At 39.4% G+C, this 17,480-nt stretch overlaps 1 long non-coding RNA gene across 2 annotated transcripts in view; it reads left to right on the top strand.

Annotated features, from left to right (window-relative positions):
* The first annotated feature begins 4,040 nt into the window (after positions 1 to 4,040).
* The window catches only part of LOC307095638, a 69,113-nt gene continuing 55,673 nt past the window's right edge, over positions 4,041 to 17,480 (top strand). For both annotated transcript variants that reach the window (XR_013813210.1, XR_013813211.1), the window contains exons 1-2: positions 4,041 to 4,191; positions 4,476 to 4,654. This is a non-coding gene — a long non-coding RNA (uncharacterized lncRNA). The remainder of the gene's footprint in view (positions 4,192 to 4,475; positions 4,655 to 17,480) is intronic.

Here is a 17,480-nt window from a genome sequence, read left to right as displayed (position 1 = left end):
GGCTGTTTCCAAATCTTAGCTATTGTAAATTGTGCTGCTATGAACATAGGGTGCATATATCCTTTCTGATTGGTGTTTCTAGTTTCTTTGGATATATTCCCAGGAGTGGGATTACTGGGTCAAATGGGAGTTCCATTTTCAGTTTTTTGAGGAAACTCCATACTGTTCTCCACAGTGGCTGCACCAGTCTACATTCCCACCAGCAGTGCACAAGGGCTCCTTTTTCTCCGCATCCTCGCCAACACTTGTCGTTTGTTGATTTATTGATGATAGCCATTCTGATAGGTGAGAGATGGTACCGTGTATTTCAAATCTTTGACTTGATTCTTGCAACCCTCTAGTGTGCTGTTGGATCTCTGTATATTATTTTTTATTTCAGTCAGTGTATGCTTAATTTCTAGTTGGTCCTTTTTCATAACCTCGAGGGTCTCGTTAAAGTTATCAGCCTTTTCTAGAAAATTCTTGAAAAACCTTATAACCGTGGTTTTGAACTCTATATCCAGTCACTTGCTTTCCTCCATTTCTTTCATTTGTGACCTGTTTCTTTGTCTCCACATTTTGGCTGCTTCCCTACATTGATAGAATGGCTTTGTGTGCTAGGTGTCCTATAGGGCCCAGTGGCTCAGCCTCCCCAGTTACCTGAGGTGGACACTCTTGGTGCCCCTCTTTGTGAGCTGTGTGCATAGTCTTGTTGTAGTTAAGCCTTGATTGTTGTTGGTATCACTGGGAGGAATTGACCTCCAGGCCAATTGGCAGTGAGGATCAGCTGTGTCTATGCTGGGAGAACTTCTGTGCTGGAGACACCCTTATGAGGCAAGACTTGCTTCAGTGGGGCTTTGGTGCTCACTGAATCTGCCCCCTGAGTGTGTCCCTTATGGGTCTGAGGAGTTGTAATCTGGATGGTCCTACTCTGACCCCTGGGTACACTGGCTCTTGGATCTCCAAGGAGGTGCTAGTTTAGCCTCTGCCTGAGGCACCCAGCAGGAGCTATGGAAAGATCTGCAGATTCCTCTTCTTTGTTTGGGTTTTGGAGGTGCCCAGATGAGGCCCAGCTGTGAAGCAATGCAAGCTGCTGTGGGGCCTTGGGCCTTCTTTTGGATGTTCTAGGTCTCACTGACTCAGCTGCAGTTTGTTAGGTAAGTTTCATTTTCAAAGGACCAGGCCATTGATATGCAAACGCCTCTGCAAACAGCTTGGATAGGGCGGAGTCTCAGGGCGGAGCAAACAGCAATGGCTTCCCATTAGCCCTGCCCTAAGAGGCACCCGGGTCTCAGTGTTCCTCGGTAATTGCTGCAAGCACCTCTGAGAGAAAGCCGACCTCGAGTTCCGCCCATTGCCAGACAGTCTAGTTTCTCCCCGTATGAGTCTGGGTCCCCAGAGTCTCGCCGGGAACTGGAGTTCAGAGCAGTCCTGAGCTTTTATCTCCATCCCACTTGAAAAAGCCAGCTGTGTACTCAGTTGCCAGCCCTCTCCGCGGGTGCACCTCTGTACCTCTGCCTTTACTTCCGCAGCTCCTCTGAGTTTCAGTGTGATTTTCTCTTTCCTTCTAGTTGTAGAATTTCCACTCAGCCAGCCTTCCTGTGGTTCTGGAAGTTGTTGTGCGAGGCAGCAGTTCAGGTGTTTACCTATGCTGTCATCTTGGTTTCTCCCATGACTGCTTTGAAATCTATTTTGTCAGATATAAGTATTGCTACCCCAATTTTTTAAATATATTTTATTGATTTTTTACAGAGAGGAATGGAGAGGGATAGTGAGTTAGAAACATTGATGAGAGAGAAACATCAATCAGCTGCCTCCTGCACACCTCCTACTGGGGATGTGCCCACAACCAAGGTACATGCCCTTGACCAGAATCAAACCTGGGACCTTTCAGTCCACAGGCTGACGCTCTATCCACTGAGCCAAACCAGTTAGGGCTACCCCAAATGTTTTAAAATTTCCAATTACATGGAATATTTTTTGCATCCCTTCACTTTCAGTCTGTGTGAATCTTTTGTTCTGAGGTGGGTCTCTTGTAGACAGAATATATGTGGGTCATGTTTTCTTATCCATTCAGCTACCCTATGTGTTTTGATTGGACACATATAAGGTTATTTTTATTTAAGGTTATTATTGATAGGTACTTACTTATTGTCATCTTTTTCTTTATATCTATGTTCCTCTCTCAATTTCTTCTTCTTCTTAAAGCAGTCTTTTTAATATTTCCTGCAATGCTGGTTTGATGGTAATGAACTCCTTTAGCCTTTTTTTTTCTGGGAAGCCCTTAATTTTGTCTTCCATTTTTAAATTATAGCCTTGCTGAATATAGTAGTCTTGGTTTCAGTTTCTTGCTTTTTATTAGATTGAATATTTCATGCCAATCCATTCTGGTCTGAAGTGTTTCTGTTGAGAAATCAGATGACACCTTTATGGGAATTCCTTTGTAGGTAAGTCACTGTCTCTTGCTGCCTCTAATGAGCTCTCCTTACCTCTAACCTTTGTCATTTTAATGATGATGTGTTTTGGTATGGGTCTCTTGTGTTCATCCTAACTAGGACTCTCTTTGCTTCCAGAACTTGTATCTTCTTCCTTCACCAGATTAGAGAAATTTTCTGTCATTATTTCTTCAAACAGGTTCTCTATCCCTTGCTGGCTTTGAACTCCTTCTTGTACTCCTATGATTTGGATATTGTTATGTTTCATGTTGTCCCCAGTTCCCTTAAACTATCCTCATTCTTTTTTTTTTTTTTTTTTTGCTGGTCTCATTGGGTGTTTTTTCCTACCTTGTCTCCCAAATCACTGATTTGATCCTCTGCTTCATCCAACCTACTTTTAATTCCTTCCATTGTATTATACAGATATGGTATTCTTCATTTCTGTCTGGTTCTTAATTCATGGTTTATGTCATTTTTCATACTCTTGTCGTTCCCATTAAGTTCCTTGTAATTCTCACTAAGTTCCTTGAACATTCTTATAACAATTACTTTGAACTCTATATCTGACAAATTGCTTGCCTCCATTTCATTTTGCTCTTTTCCTAGAAATTCCTCCTGTTCTTTCATTTAGGGATTGTTTGTTTCCCTATTATGGGTATCTCTTTGTGTTTGTTTCTATGTAATAGATAGATCTACTATGACTCTCAGATTTCGTTTGGTGGCCTTATGTAGTAACTGTCCTGTGGGACCCAGTGGTGCTGTCTCCTTGATATCCTGAGTTGGATGCTCTAGGAATATCTCTTATGTGGGTTATGTGGACCCTCCTGTTGTAATTGGGTTTTGATTGCTGTTGGCCCTTTTATGGTTGGCTGGCTGACTGTGAGGTTCAACTTCAACCACATCATGCAAGCTATTGTACAGGTGCTGACAGAACAAAACAAAACAACAAAAACAATAACAATAACACCAAAAGGAATAAGAAAAGAATAATAAAAGGCAATAAAAAGCAAGAATAAGAGAAGAAAAAGAAAGGGAAAATATGAAAGGAAAAAATAAAATTTAGAAAAAGAAAAATGGAGGAAAAGAATAAGAGAAGAAAAATAGAAAAGGAAAGAAAAACATAAGAAATATAAAGGAAATAAGAGAAGAAAAATGAACAACAAGAAGAAAAAATAGAAAATAAAAAATAAAGAAAAGAATAAAATAGCAAAAAGTGCAGCTTGTTGCTCCTGGTTTGATGTCCTAAACCGGCCACTTGGTATACTGGTTCCAGACCTCCTGGAAGGTGCTCTGGTGCAAACCAATGTCAGATGCTGATTATGCCTTGCCCTTAGCAACTTGTCTGAAGCTGCAAGCAATCCACAGTTTGTGGCTGCTTCCGCTGGGCTTGGCTGCACAGGGGAAGGACCAAGCTGTACTCCAAAGCCAGCTTTTACTAGCACAGGGCCCAGAGCTGGGTCAGCAAATGTCCCAAGGCACCTGGGGATCCGCCTCTGCCTGCCTCCCCCTGCCTCTGCCTGCCTCCTCCTGCCTCTGCCTGCCTCCACCTGTCTCTGCTTGCTGGCAATCTGCCAGGCTTAGTCACTAAAAAGGCTTAGTCTCTGAAAGTGCCTCTGGCAGAATCAGGAGGATGGGGCCACAGGATCTCCTGTGAGGAGAAGGTGCTTTTTAGACTTCCGGGAAGATGGTGGATATTTTTCCCTGCTCCCGAGCCACACGTCTGAGTCTGACCCGGATTCTCCCCTGATGTTGCCAGAGTGGAGACCCTACTAGTCAGGTGGGTAGAGTCTATGGAGCCCAGAGGTTGTGTCTGCTGGAAGCGGGGCCGGGGCGGGCAGGGAGTGGCGGGGGGTTGGGGGGGAAGATGTAGTTTTTCTATTGGAAATCCTGTGAGGTTCCTTGGAAACTGGGGAGAATGACCCTGCCCCAGCCAGTCACCAATAACCCTTGAGACTGCCCAGTCTTCTAAGCTCCAGTTTATGCCACTGACTACTCAGCGGGGTTTAAAATGCAGGGTGGGGTGAGTGGGATTCCAGAGGTGGGGAAATTGCTTTTCTCCAGGCTGATGCTGCTCTGAGGGGATTGTTCCTTCCAAGAAAAATGGCAGCTGCAGTAGCAGAGGATGACCCAGCCCTAGGATCCTAGTGGCTGCTCTCCCACATCTCTTCCCAAAGCCACCCACCCCAGACTCTCTTCAGGCAACTCCAGTCTGCACCACCCTTCCTCTGCAGGAGCCCAGGGTAAGTGGCTGTGAAGAATTGTGCATTGGCCCTTTAAAAGGGTGGCTTTGTCTCCAGCAGGCTCTGCCTCCCCTTGGTGGTCATAAACGCTGCTGCCTTTCACAGCTGAATGCTATGAGGGTGCCTGTTCCTGGCTCTTGTGTTCCGGGTTGGGGAGCCTGGTCTGGGGTTTAGACTTCACGCCCCTCAGAGGGAACCTCCCGCAGCTGAGATATCCCTCCCTAACCTTGGCCCGCCACCTGTAGGAGCAGGGCCAGCCCCTTTAGGCTCTCTGCCCTTCCTACCCGTCTCCAGGTGGCTTCTTCTGCCAGTCCTTGGGTAAAAGTCTCCTCTTCACATACTTTTTAGTTGGTAATTCAGGGTGATTTTTTCCATTTTAGTTGTAACTTCCAGTTTGTTTCTGGGAGGAGTTGCAAGCAAGATCCACCTACTCCACTGCCATCTCAAACTACCCGTTATTTCTTTTTATTGCCTGATTGCTCTGGCAAAACTTCCATGTTTACTATTCAACTTTTATATTGAATAGCAGTGGGGAAAGCCAGAATCCTTGTTTTATTCCTGATCTTAGGGGAATAGCTTTCAATCTTTCTTCAATGATTATGATGTTAGCTATAGCTTTTCATATATTAAGGAACTTTTTTCTATTCCTAGTTTCTTGAGTATTGTTATCATGAAAGGGTGTTGAATGTTGTCAAGTGCTTTTACTGTATCAATTGAAATATACATGTGGTTTTTTCCCCCCCTTCATTCTGTTAATGTGGTGAGGTCCATTGATTTTCATGTGTTGAATCATCCTTGTATTCCAGGAATAAGTCCCACTTTGTCAGGATGTGTAATTCTTTTAAACTGCTGCTGAATTTGGTTCACTAGTATTTTGTTCAGGATTTTTACATTGATATTCATAAGGATATTGGGCTGAATTTTCTTTTCTTGAAGTATCATTAGTTTTGGTATCAGGGTAATGCTGGCTTTCTAGAATGAGTTAGGACGTACTCTTTCCCCTTCAAATTTTAGGATGAATTTGAGAAGGATTTGTGTTAATTCTTCTTTAAATGTTTGCAAATTCGCCAGTGAAGCCATCTGGTCCAATGCTTTTCTTTCTAAGAAGGTTTTGTTTTTTGTTTTTGTTTTTTAAATATATTTTTATTTATTTCAGAGAGGAAGGGAGAGGGAGAGGGAGAGGGAGAGAGAAACATCAATGATGAGAGAGAATCATTGATTGGCTGCCTCCTTCACACCCCCTACTGGGGATGGAGCCCGAAACCCGGGCATGTGTCCTTGACTGGAATCGAACCTGGGACCTTTCAGTCAAAAGGCCAATGCTCTATCCACTGAGCCAAACTGGCTAGGGTTCTCAGAAGGTTTTGATTTACTGATTCAATCTCCTTCTTAGTTAAGAACTATTTTGATTTTCTATTTCTTTAGGTTTCAGTCTTGCTAGGTGTTATTTTTCCTAGAAATTTGTCGATGTCATCCAGTTATCCAATTTGTTGGTGTACAATTGTTAATGGTGTTTTTATATAATTCCTTTTTTTTCCTTTAAAATAGATAGCAATGTCTCCACTTTCATTTCTGATTTTAGAAATTTGAGTCCTCTCTCTCTTTTCCATATTTAATCAAGATAAAGGTTTGTCAATTTTGTTCTTTTCAATGAACCAAATGTTGGTTTGTTGATTATTCTCTTCTCTATTTTACTTATCTCCACACTAATCATTATTATTTCCTTCCTTTTCCTAACTTTTGGTTTAATTTACTCTTCTATTTCTATGTCCTTAGGGTACAAAGTTAAGATACTGATTTGAGGTCTTTCTTGTTTTTAATGTAAGCATTTATAGTTATAACTTTCCCTTTTAGCATGGCTCTCACTATATTCCTTACGTTTTGGCTTGTTATATTTTCAACTAGAGGCCCCGTGCACAAATTCGTGCACCAGTGGTGTCCCTCGGCCTGGTCTGCGGGATCGGGCTGAAGCCAGCTCACCGACATTACCCAAGGGGTCCAGGATTATGAGAGGGCACAAGCCAGGCTGAGGGACCCCACTGGTGCATGATTAGGGACAGGGAGGGATGCAGGATGTTGGCCAGCCGGGGAGGGACTGTGGGAGGGCTCCAGGGCATGCCTGGCTCAGTACCGGTTGGCCGGACCTCAGCAGAAGCTAACCTACTGGTTGACTGTCTGCCCCTGGTGATCAGTGCACATCATAGCAAGCAGTTGAGCAGCCTTAGGATATCATTAGCATATTACACTTTGATTGGTTGAATGGACGACCGGACACTTAGCTTAACAGGCTTTTATTATATAGGATTTTATATGTCTCAAGGTATTTTCAAATTTACTTTGTCATTTCTTTTTTGACTCATGATAGTTGAAGAGTATATTTAATTTTTATATATTTGTAAATTTTACAGTTTTCCTTTTCTTATTGATTTCTAGTTTTATTCCATTATGATTAGAAAATATACTTTCTATGACTTCAATCTTTTAAAATCTACTGAGACTTATTTTATGGTCTAATATATGATCTATCTTGGAGATTGTTTCATATACACTTAAGAAAGGGGTGTATTCTTTTGTTGGGTGAAGTATTCTGTATCTATTAGAGTTAATTAGTCTATAGTGTTGTACAAGTCCTCTGTTTTCTTATTGCTCTACTATATGATTATGCCCATTATTTTAAGTGGGGCATTAAGTATCCAACTATTAATATAGAACTGTCTGTTTCTCCCTTCAGTTCTGTCAATATTTGCTTCACATATTTTGATGCTCTTATATTTGGTAAATTTATGCTTATAATTGTTATATCTTTTTGGTGAATTGAAACTTTTTTCAATATACAATATCTTTATTTTTCTTCTGTAACTATTTTTGCCTTAAAGTCTATATTATCTGATATTACTATAGCCACTCCAGCTCTTTCAGTTTCTATTTGCATAGTATATCTTTTTCTATCCCTTCACTTTCAACACATTTCTTTTAGATCTAAAGTGAGTCTCTTGTAGACAGCACATTCGTGGATCATTATTTGTTTTCTTAATTTTTATTAATTTTTGGTAACATTGGTTAATAACATTATATAAATTTTAGATGTACAACTTTATACTTTAAAAAATCCTTTCTGCCAATCTATGCCTTTTGATTTAGGAATCTAATCTGCATACATTTAAAGTAATTACTGATAAGAAAATAATTACTTTTGCCATTTTGTTCTTTCTTGTCCTTCATTTCTTACATTACGACCTTCTTTGCATTCAGTTAATGTTTTGTAGAGCCAAGTTTTATACCATTCTCATTTTGTGTGTTTATATTCTATAGACTTTTTGTGGTTATCATGGTGATTATATTACATTACAACAACCTAAAGTTATAATAATGTAATTTGAATTGGTACCAACTTAACTTATAACTTTATGCAAAAACTCTACTGTTTTACATACACATTTTATGTTATTGATGTCACAAATTGCATCTTTATACAATGTGTACTCACTACCATACATTTGTAACTTTTAATGTATTTTCATTTTAAATCTTGTAGAAAATAACAAGTGGAGTTACAAACCAAAATTACAATAATATTGATTTTTATATTAGCCTAATACCAGTGATCTTCCTCTTCTCAAATACCTATACATGTGACATTAAGCTAACCATAAAAATTCATGAATCCATTGCATCACCTTAATACGAGGGTAAAAATCATGCCTGATTCAGCTCCTAGCATAAAGCCTGACAAATAGTGTTCAGTATATAACTGATGAATACACGAATGAATGAATACATGAATACATGAATTAATGAAAGAAAGTAATTTCAGGAGATTGTGTAAGATACCTAAGACCCCTAATCCTGGGGCACAAGACACCTGTTAATTCTCTTCCTTACAACCTTTTCTTTACTCCCTCTCCTTCAGCAAGGGGACTGTGATGTCCCAGATACCTTTGCTCAGCTCTGGCGTGCTGTCATACTAAGATCTCTTGGAATCAAATTCAGTCTCGCTTCCTTCTAAAATGGGTCTACAAAGACTGAATATGTCTTAGTCTTCTCAAACTACCATAACAAAATAGCATAGACTGGGTAACTTAACAGAAATTTATTTTCTCACAGTTCTGGAGGCTGGAAGTTCAAGATCAGGGTGCCTGTACAGTCAAGTTATGGTGAGAGCTCTCTACCTAGCTTTCTCACTGTGTCCGCACATGGCCTTTCCTCTTCACATGGGGAGAGTGAAAAACCTCCCTCTTTCCTTTTTCAGATAAGGCCACCAATCCTATCAGATTAGGACCCCAACCTTATGACCTCATTTTACCTTAATTACCCCCTAAAAGCCCTATCTCCAAATAAAGTCATATTAGGGGTTAGGACTACAACATATTAATTTGAGGGACACAATTCAGTCCATAGTTGGGGGCTTAAATAACAGAAACTTACAGTATTTTCTCATAGTTCTGGAGGGTATAAGTCAAATATCAGGGTGCCAAGAGGGTTGGGTTGTTCTCAGGCCTCTCTCCTCAGCCCCTTGCTGCCTCTTCACATGGTTGCCCTTCCGTGTACATGCAGCCCTGGTGTGACTTTGTGTGCCTAAATTACCTCTTTTTATAAGGACACCAATAAAATTGAATTAGGACCAACACTAATGCCTTCATTTTAATTTAATCGCCTCTTTAAAGGCCCTATCACCAAAATACAGCCACATTCTAAGATATGGGAGATAGAGCTTCAACATGAATATCTAGGGGTACACTCCCATAACAGGTTAATATCCAGAATATATAAAGATCTCCTATAATTCAACAACAACAACAACAGAAACAACATGATTAAAAAATGGATAAAGGAGATGAATAGACATTTTTCGAAAGAATGAAAATGGCCAACAAGCACAGGAAAAAATGCACAACATCATTAGTAATTAGGGAAACGCAAATCAAAACCACAATGAGGACACCTCACAGCCATTAGGATGACTACTGTTTCTTTTTTAAAGAAAAGGACACGTGTTGGTGAGGAAATGAAAAAAAATTGGAATACTGTACACCTTGGTGAGAATGTAAAATGGTGCCACCTCTATGAAAAACAGTATGGCAGTTCCTAAAAAAATTAAAAATACAATTACCATGTGATTCAACAATTCCATTTCTGGGTATGTATCTAAAACAATTGAAATCAAGGTCTCAAGGAGATATTTTGTATATACCCATATTCATAGAGCATTTTTCACAATAGCCAAAATGTGGAAGCAACCCACGTGTCCATCAATGGATAAAAAAATAAACAAATTATGGTATATTCATACAATGGAATATTATTCAGCCATAAAAAGGAAGGAAATTCTGACATATGTTACACAGTGAATGAACCTTGAGGATATTACGCTAAATGAAATATGCCAGTCACAAAAAGACAAATACTTTTTGACTCCACTTATAAGAGGTCTCTAATAGTCAAATTCGTAGAGACAAACAATAGAGTGGTGGTTGCCAAGGCCTGGGGGAATGGCAATGGGAGTTATTTAATGGGTATAGAGTCTCGGTTTTGCAAAATGAAAAAAGTTCTTGAGATTGCTTGTACAACACTGTAAATGTACTTAACATTATGGAACTGTATACTTAAGATTGGTTAAGATAGTAAATTTTATGACATGTATATTTTAACCACAATTATAAACATTTAAAAAATAAGAGATACTAAAAATAAATTCATGTTCATTTAATTTGAAAACGGAGCAGAAATTGACCAATCCTCAAAAACCACAAACTACCAAAACACAGCCAAGAAGATATAGACCACACAAATGCACATATAATCATTAAATTAAATAAATGTGTACTATTAAAATCCCCCCCCTCCTGCCAAAAAAAGCAAAACTCTAGTACCAGATTGTTTCGCTGGGTACTTTTACCAAACATTCAAAGAAAATAACATGGATGGAAGGAGTGGGAACACTTCCCAATTCATTTAATGAAGGCAGAATTATCCTGACACCAAACAATACAAAGACTGCATTTAAAAAAACTACAAACCCATATCCTTCCTGGATATAGATTCCAAGAATAACCCCCACAAACTTTAACAAATGAAATTCAATCATGTATAAAAAGGATAATATACCACAACCAAGTAGGATTTACTACAGGTATGCAAGTCTGGTTCAATATTTTAAAAATCAGTCAATGCAACCCAGCATATTAACAGGATAAAGAAAATAATATTTATCATCATATAATATTTCTTTTTTATTTTTTTGATATGTGGGATTAACACATCAATTTACACAGCAAAAATATTCAACAAAATCCAACATCCATTCATGATTACAAGAAGAAAAAACTCTCACTACACAAGAAACAGAGAGGAACTTCCTCAACTTGAAAAGAGCATCTTTTATAGAAAAAAAACCTACAGGTAGTATCATACTTAATGGTGTTAGACTATTTTGGGCTGGTTTCAGCCTATCAATACTGGCTGGACCAGCAATTGTGCTTCATATTATGATTGCAAGACACTCTTCAGCAATAACCATCAGGAAACTTTGACAAGATAAAGGCTTATTATTTAGAAGTCCTGGAAATTACATAGCATACCTAAGGGCACAAAGCAAGGTCATGAGATAGGGAGGAGAGAGAGAGAGAGAGAGAATGAACACATGCCTGGAGTGAGGTCCTGCTTTTATTAGGGTTGAGTTGAGGGTGAGGGCCTAGGGTTTCATGGATTCATTCTTTGTTGGTGAATTTAAAACATTAGAGCTGCAATTTAAAGCATAGGAAGAGTATAAAAACATAGCCCAAATGGTCAGTTATTAAAATCAACCAAGATCTTGAGAGAAAGGAAGATGGCAGCATAGGTAAAAGCCTGTACTCACTGCCTCCCACAACCACATCAAAATTACAACTAAAATATAGAACAACCATCACCCAGAACCACCAGAAAGCTGGCTAAATGAAAGCCCTACAACTAGAGAAGTAAGGAAAAAAGCACACTGAGACTGGTAGGAGGTGTGGAGGCGCAGAACGGGATGGTCCAGCACCCACATGTGCTGCTTTTTTAATCTCTGCAGAGGCCACCTATGAGGAGCAAGGGGTCCCAGCTCTGCACCAGACACCCAGCCCAGGGTCCCAGAGCTGGGAAAAGAAGTTGCTAGGGGCACTAAGAACTCTGGGCTGTAAAAACCAGTGCGGATTGGGGCTCAGTGACACAAAGGCTGCTGGAGACCCAGCTGTTCCTCTTAAAAGGCCGGCACATGAACTGAACTTACAAGTCCCCGCTTCCTCTGAGCTCCAGCACCAGAGCAAGGCTCTGACACACACAGACACTTATGAGGAAGAACTGGATTGTATGGCATCAGGGCAGGAATTCAGGGGTGGCTTTCTCCCAGATGAAGGTGCTTGCAGGGATCATTGTTCCTATGCTGGGACCTCCCCGGTTGCAGGGCTGACTAGCAGCCATTTCTGTTTGCTCCACCCTGGTGATTCCCTAAGACCCCGCCTCACCCAATTTTCAGCCCCACCCAAACTGTGTGCAGCAGCTTTTGCATATGAATGTCCTGACCTTGCTCAAGCTAAAATCTCTCTAGCTGCAGCTGGGTCAGGGAGCCCCAAACCTATCAATAAAAGGCCCAACACCTAGCACCAGCACCAGCCTGCCTTGCTTCAGAGCTGGGCCTCATCTGGGCACTTCTAAACCCAATATAAAGAGGAAGAATCTGCAGATCTCTCTGTAGCTCCTGTCAGGTGGCCCCAGGCAATGGCTGACTTTTCACCTCTCTGGAGACCCAAGAGCCAGTGTATCCAGTGGTCAGAGTGAGACCACACCAGATTACAACTCTACACATTCATAAGCAACACACTCAAGGGGCAGACTCAGTGAGCACCAAAGCCCCACTGAAGCAAGTCCTGTTTCATAGGGATGTCTCCTGCACAGCAGCTCTCCCACTGTAGTCACAGCTGGTCCTCATGGCCAATTGGCCTGTAGGTCAATTCCTCCCAGTGATACCAACAGCAATCAAGGCTCAACTACAACAAGACTGTGCACACAGCACACAAAGGGGTGCACCTAGAGTTCCCAGCTCCGGTGACTGGGGAGGCTGAGCCACTGGGCCCTATAGAACACCTACTACACAAGGCCACTCTACCAACTCAAGGAGAGTTAGCAGCTCTACCCAATACATAGAAACAAACACAGGGAAGCAGCCAAAATGTGGAGACAAAGAAACATGTCACAAATGAAAGAAATGGAGGAAAGAAAACTACTGGATATAGAGTTTAAAACCACAATTAGAAGGTTACTCAAGAATCTTCTGGAAGCCTCCAAAAAGATGGAAAAGGACCAGTGATAAATTAAGCATACACTGACTGAAATAATGAATGATATACAGGGATTCAACTGTAGACTAGAAGATTCTGAGAATCAAATCAATGATTTGAAATATGGGAAGCAAATCACCCAACCAGAAGAGCAAAAAGAAAAAACAATTAAAAAAATGAAGATAATGTAAGGAGCCTCTGGAACAACTTCGAGTATACCAACATTCACATTATGGGGGTGCCAGAACAAATAGACCAAGATATTGAAAATCTATTTCAAGAAATAATGACAGAAAACTTTCCCAACTTGGTGAAAGAAATAGACTTACAAGTCCAGGAAGTGCACAGAACCCCAAACAAAAGGAATCCAAAGAGGACCACACCAAGACACATCATAATTAAAATGCCAAGGACTAAAGACAAAGAGAGAATCTTAAAAGCAGCAAGAGAAAAGCAGTTAGTTACATACAAGGGAATGCCCATACGACTGCCAGCTGATTTCTCAACAGAAACTATACAGGCCAGAAGGGAGTGGCAAGAAATATTCAAAGTGATGAATAACAAGGACCTACAACCAAGATTACTCTACCCAGCAAAGCTATCATTTAGAATTGAAGGTTAGATAAAAAGCTTCACAGACAAGAAAAAGCTAAAGGAGTTCATCACCACCAAACCAGTATTATATGAAATGTTGAAGGGTATTCTTTAAAGAAGAGGAAAAGAAGAAAAAGAAAAAGATAAAAACTATGAACAACAAAATGGCAACAAATACATACCTATCAACAATTGAATCTAAAAATCAAAATAAATAAGAAATCTAATGAACAAAATAAACTAGTGACTAAAATAGAATCAGAGGCATGGAAATGGAACAAATTGATGATTCTCAGAGGGAAGGGGGTCGGGGGTGGGAAGAGATTAAACAAAGATCTTATATGCATGTATGCATTACCAATGGACACAGACAATAGGGTGACGAAGGCCTAGGGTGGGGCGGGAACCAGGTGAAGGGGGGCAATGGGGGGAAAAAGAAGGACATCTGCAATAATCTCAACAATAAAAATTTTTTTAAATGAAAAAAAATCAACCAAGATCTGTAAAACAAAAGATCCTCAGGGTGGGGAGAAAGTCTGGCTCTTTATCTAGAAGTGTGACTAGCAATTTGTTTATTGGAGATAATCGCCTTTGAAGTGGATGCCTCTTTGAAATGGATGCCTCTTGAAATGGACTACATCAGGTGCTTGCATTACAAAAAGAAGGGAAAAAACTAGTGTCAGGGATTACACTACAAAGGTTAAATGCTCTTCCTCTAAGATTGAGGGCAAGGCAAGTATATCTACTCATCATAGTAATGAAGGATCTAGCCACAGCAATTAGGCAAGAAAAGTAATGTAAATTGGAAAGGAAGAAATAACTCTTCATTCAAAGATGACTAATTGTCTATGTAGAAAATGAAAGGGATCTACCAAATAACCCCTAGACTAGTGAGTTTAGCAAGGTCACACAATACAGGATCAGCATACAAAAGTCATTTGCATTTCTATACACTGACTATGAACAAATGGCAAACAAAATATTAAGCAATACATGTTATAAATGCTCCAAAAGAAATGAAATACTTATGTATATATCTAACAAAAAGTGTATCAGATCTATATGATGAGAATTATGCATTACTGATGAAAGAAATCAAAGAAGGCCTGAATGCCAAGAGCTGGGGGAAGAGGAGTCTAGGCCAAGCATCTGCCCAACATTCAACTAGCAAGAAGGAGGAAGAGTAGAACCACGTGGCCCCTCCCTTACACATTAAAAGAGCTTACTATGTACTAGAGAATGTTGACCCAGAGAAGCCAATATTAAGATGCTCTAGCAAAATTACTGGACCTCTCTTTAAAGGAAAATATTTTGTGCACTTATGAATAAAAATCATTTGTGACTTACCAAGTTAAGAAATGTAGATCTTTTTGGAGAGCTTCCACGTTGGGGAACCAGAAGACTTCCATGTGCCACCATGCCAAGGCTCCAAGCCTAAGAAAAAAGAAATTTAAATTATCATCAGATTTTTCAACACAAACATTTCATACCAAAGGAAAATGGAGTTACATTTAATGTATTAAAAAAATAAAGTATGAACTAAGGATTTTATATCCAGTAAAATTGACTTTCAAAGTATTAATAACATGGAGAAACTGTTATCAATATGCATGACTCAGAGAAGGTCATTCCCATGAGCCCTTTTTGAAGAAGAAGCTACCAGAGAATCAACTCTAGATATACATTTATAACCATATAAAAGGACTGATTGTGAGCATTAAATATATAACTACTGTAGAACTAAAAATCAGCATGGGTTGAGTGGGAGAAAGTATTATGTAGGCAACATGCTCTATTTTTAAAAATTGGTGTTAGAGGAAAATGGGGAGAAAATGTGCCAAAAATGCTTTAATACAGTATATCCAGCAATGACAATGGTAGTATTATTAGTTTAAACATAAATGATAAGAAAGTGAAAAAGATGTGAAGGAGAAAATCTATAGATTTGTGGACAATATGCAACCATAGTGTCTAGGAACTCACATTTGTGTGATATTTTTTTTTTAATTACATGGAAGTAATTATTATATAATTCAGGATAATGGTGTTTTTTTATGTGCCTCAGGCATGAAACAGCTCTGGCCACCGACACAGGCATCAAGCTAGGATGAACTAAGGACTGTACATCTGCTTTGCCCCTGATTGATATAAGAGCAACACCACCAATCAGGTGTCCCCTTGCCCATTGCCAGGGGGGTCAGGATAATGGTTTCTTATTGGGGACAGGAGGGTCTGTGAATGGAGTGTGTCACAGGAAAGGGGCTTCTGGGGTGACTGGCAAAGTTCTAGTTCATACTTGTATGATTTTCACCTTATAATAATTTATTAAGCCACACATTTGATCCATGTGATTTTCATTACCTACATTTTATTTCACAATAAAAAATATTATTTTTAAAAAGAGAATCTCAGAAATGTAGAAGTTGTCCCCTCCCTCTGTAGCTACAGAGTTACCATTCATCAGCTCAAACTATTTAAAAGAAACTAATTTGAAAAACTGTTAGGTTGAAAACATTCACAAGAATATAAATTTTGTTTCTCTGTGCAAAATAGACTTCTATGAATTACATTATTGTTAGAAATTGTTACATTCTCTCTCATATAAATCTAGCCTTGGAAATATCATGTGTACAACCATTATCTTGTAAGATTCCAAAACTTGAGAAATTGTTGCCATGGCCTGTGAAAATAGGCTCTAAAATAAACCTGTAATTCTGATTGGATGTCTTATTTGATAAATTTTTGCCCTTGTAATAATGTTGCAATTGACATCTCTGTGTTACTAAAGGCTTTAAATAATTACTTGTAAGTTTGCTCTATGAAGTCAGAACTCAGTCATTGGCATTTTCTTCCCCACACATACCATTGATTTTTTTTTAAAGTCCCCTTTGAAATGTTTCTTATTTTAATGAAATAATGTATTACAATATGTAAAACTCAATAGTGGTGATAATAAATGAACTAGTTAGACACAACAAGGTTGAATCTCACAAATAATGTTTATCAAAAGAAGATAGAGACAAAACACTATATCATTATATAGTATATAAAGTTCAAAACAGGCAAAACTCATGTAAAATGTTAAAAGTTAGGATATTGGATAATATTTGGAGAGACTTAGTGACCAGGATGGAGCATGATAGGGAGCCTTAGAAAGAGAAATAACTGGGTAATACTTTGAGATAGAGCTGGGACCCTACCATTACAGGAGTAGGTGCTATCAAGCTAGCAGACATTTGTAGTTGCATCATTTTTTTTTCATCTGTTATTTTCCCCTGTATATTTTGCTCCATTTAGAACTTCATAGGAAATGTTAACAGTGGTCTGGGGAAAGATTCCATTATCCCTGGGTCTTCTGACAATCATATCATCTTAATACCATAAAAATTATACCAAAATAAAACAAACTCCCAGGATCATGCACTTGCCAACACTGATCCCCATCCACAGAAGTATCTATCAGAAACAATACCTGATCATGCAGCATCCTCTCTACTACCCCAGACCCAGTGCACTAGGCAATACCATTGCATCTACCCCTACAACATGAGGGTCCTTGAAGTTTCTAGGGCCAGAAACACATGGTCCATTATGCTAGCTTTAGAGTTTCTCCACCAGTCTGCAACAGAATTGACTATTAGTGTCCATTAACCTATGGTCAGGATTTACTATCTTCACAATCTACTGACCTGCCTCCAATCCCTGTTTTCCTCTTCATTGCCCAGATCAATACATTTTCTCATGTTTCCTCTCTACTGCTCTGGATGCCTCTCCCTTCATGTACTGCTTTTTACCCCTTCTCCTTGCTCTCGCAAATCTTAAAACATGCTCCCTGGAACTTCTGCTCTGTGATGCACAGACTCCCTTACATTCTCAGCATTTCTCAACATGCTTTTCTCTTCCTGCCTTAACTCAACCCCAGCTATGCCCATTCA

Source organism: Cnephaeus nilssonii (assembly GCF_951640355.1).
Source record: "Cnephaeus nilssonii genome assembly, chromosome: X".
NCBI lineage: Eukaryota > Metazoa > Chordata > Mammalia > Chiroptera > Vespertilionidae > Cnephaeus > Cnephaeus nilssonii.
Note: the sequence above shows the minus strand (reverse complement) of the source record. Positions and strands in the feature narration are given on the sequence as shown.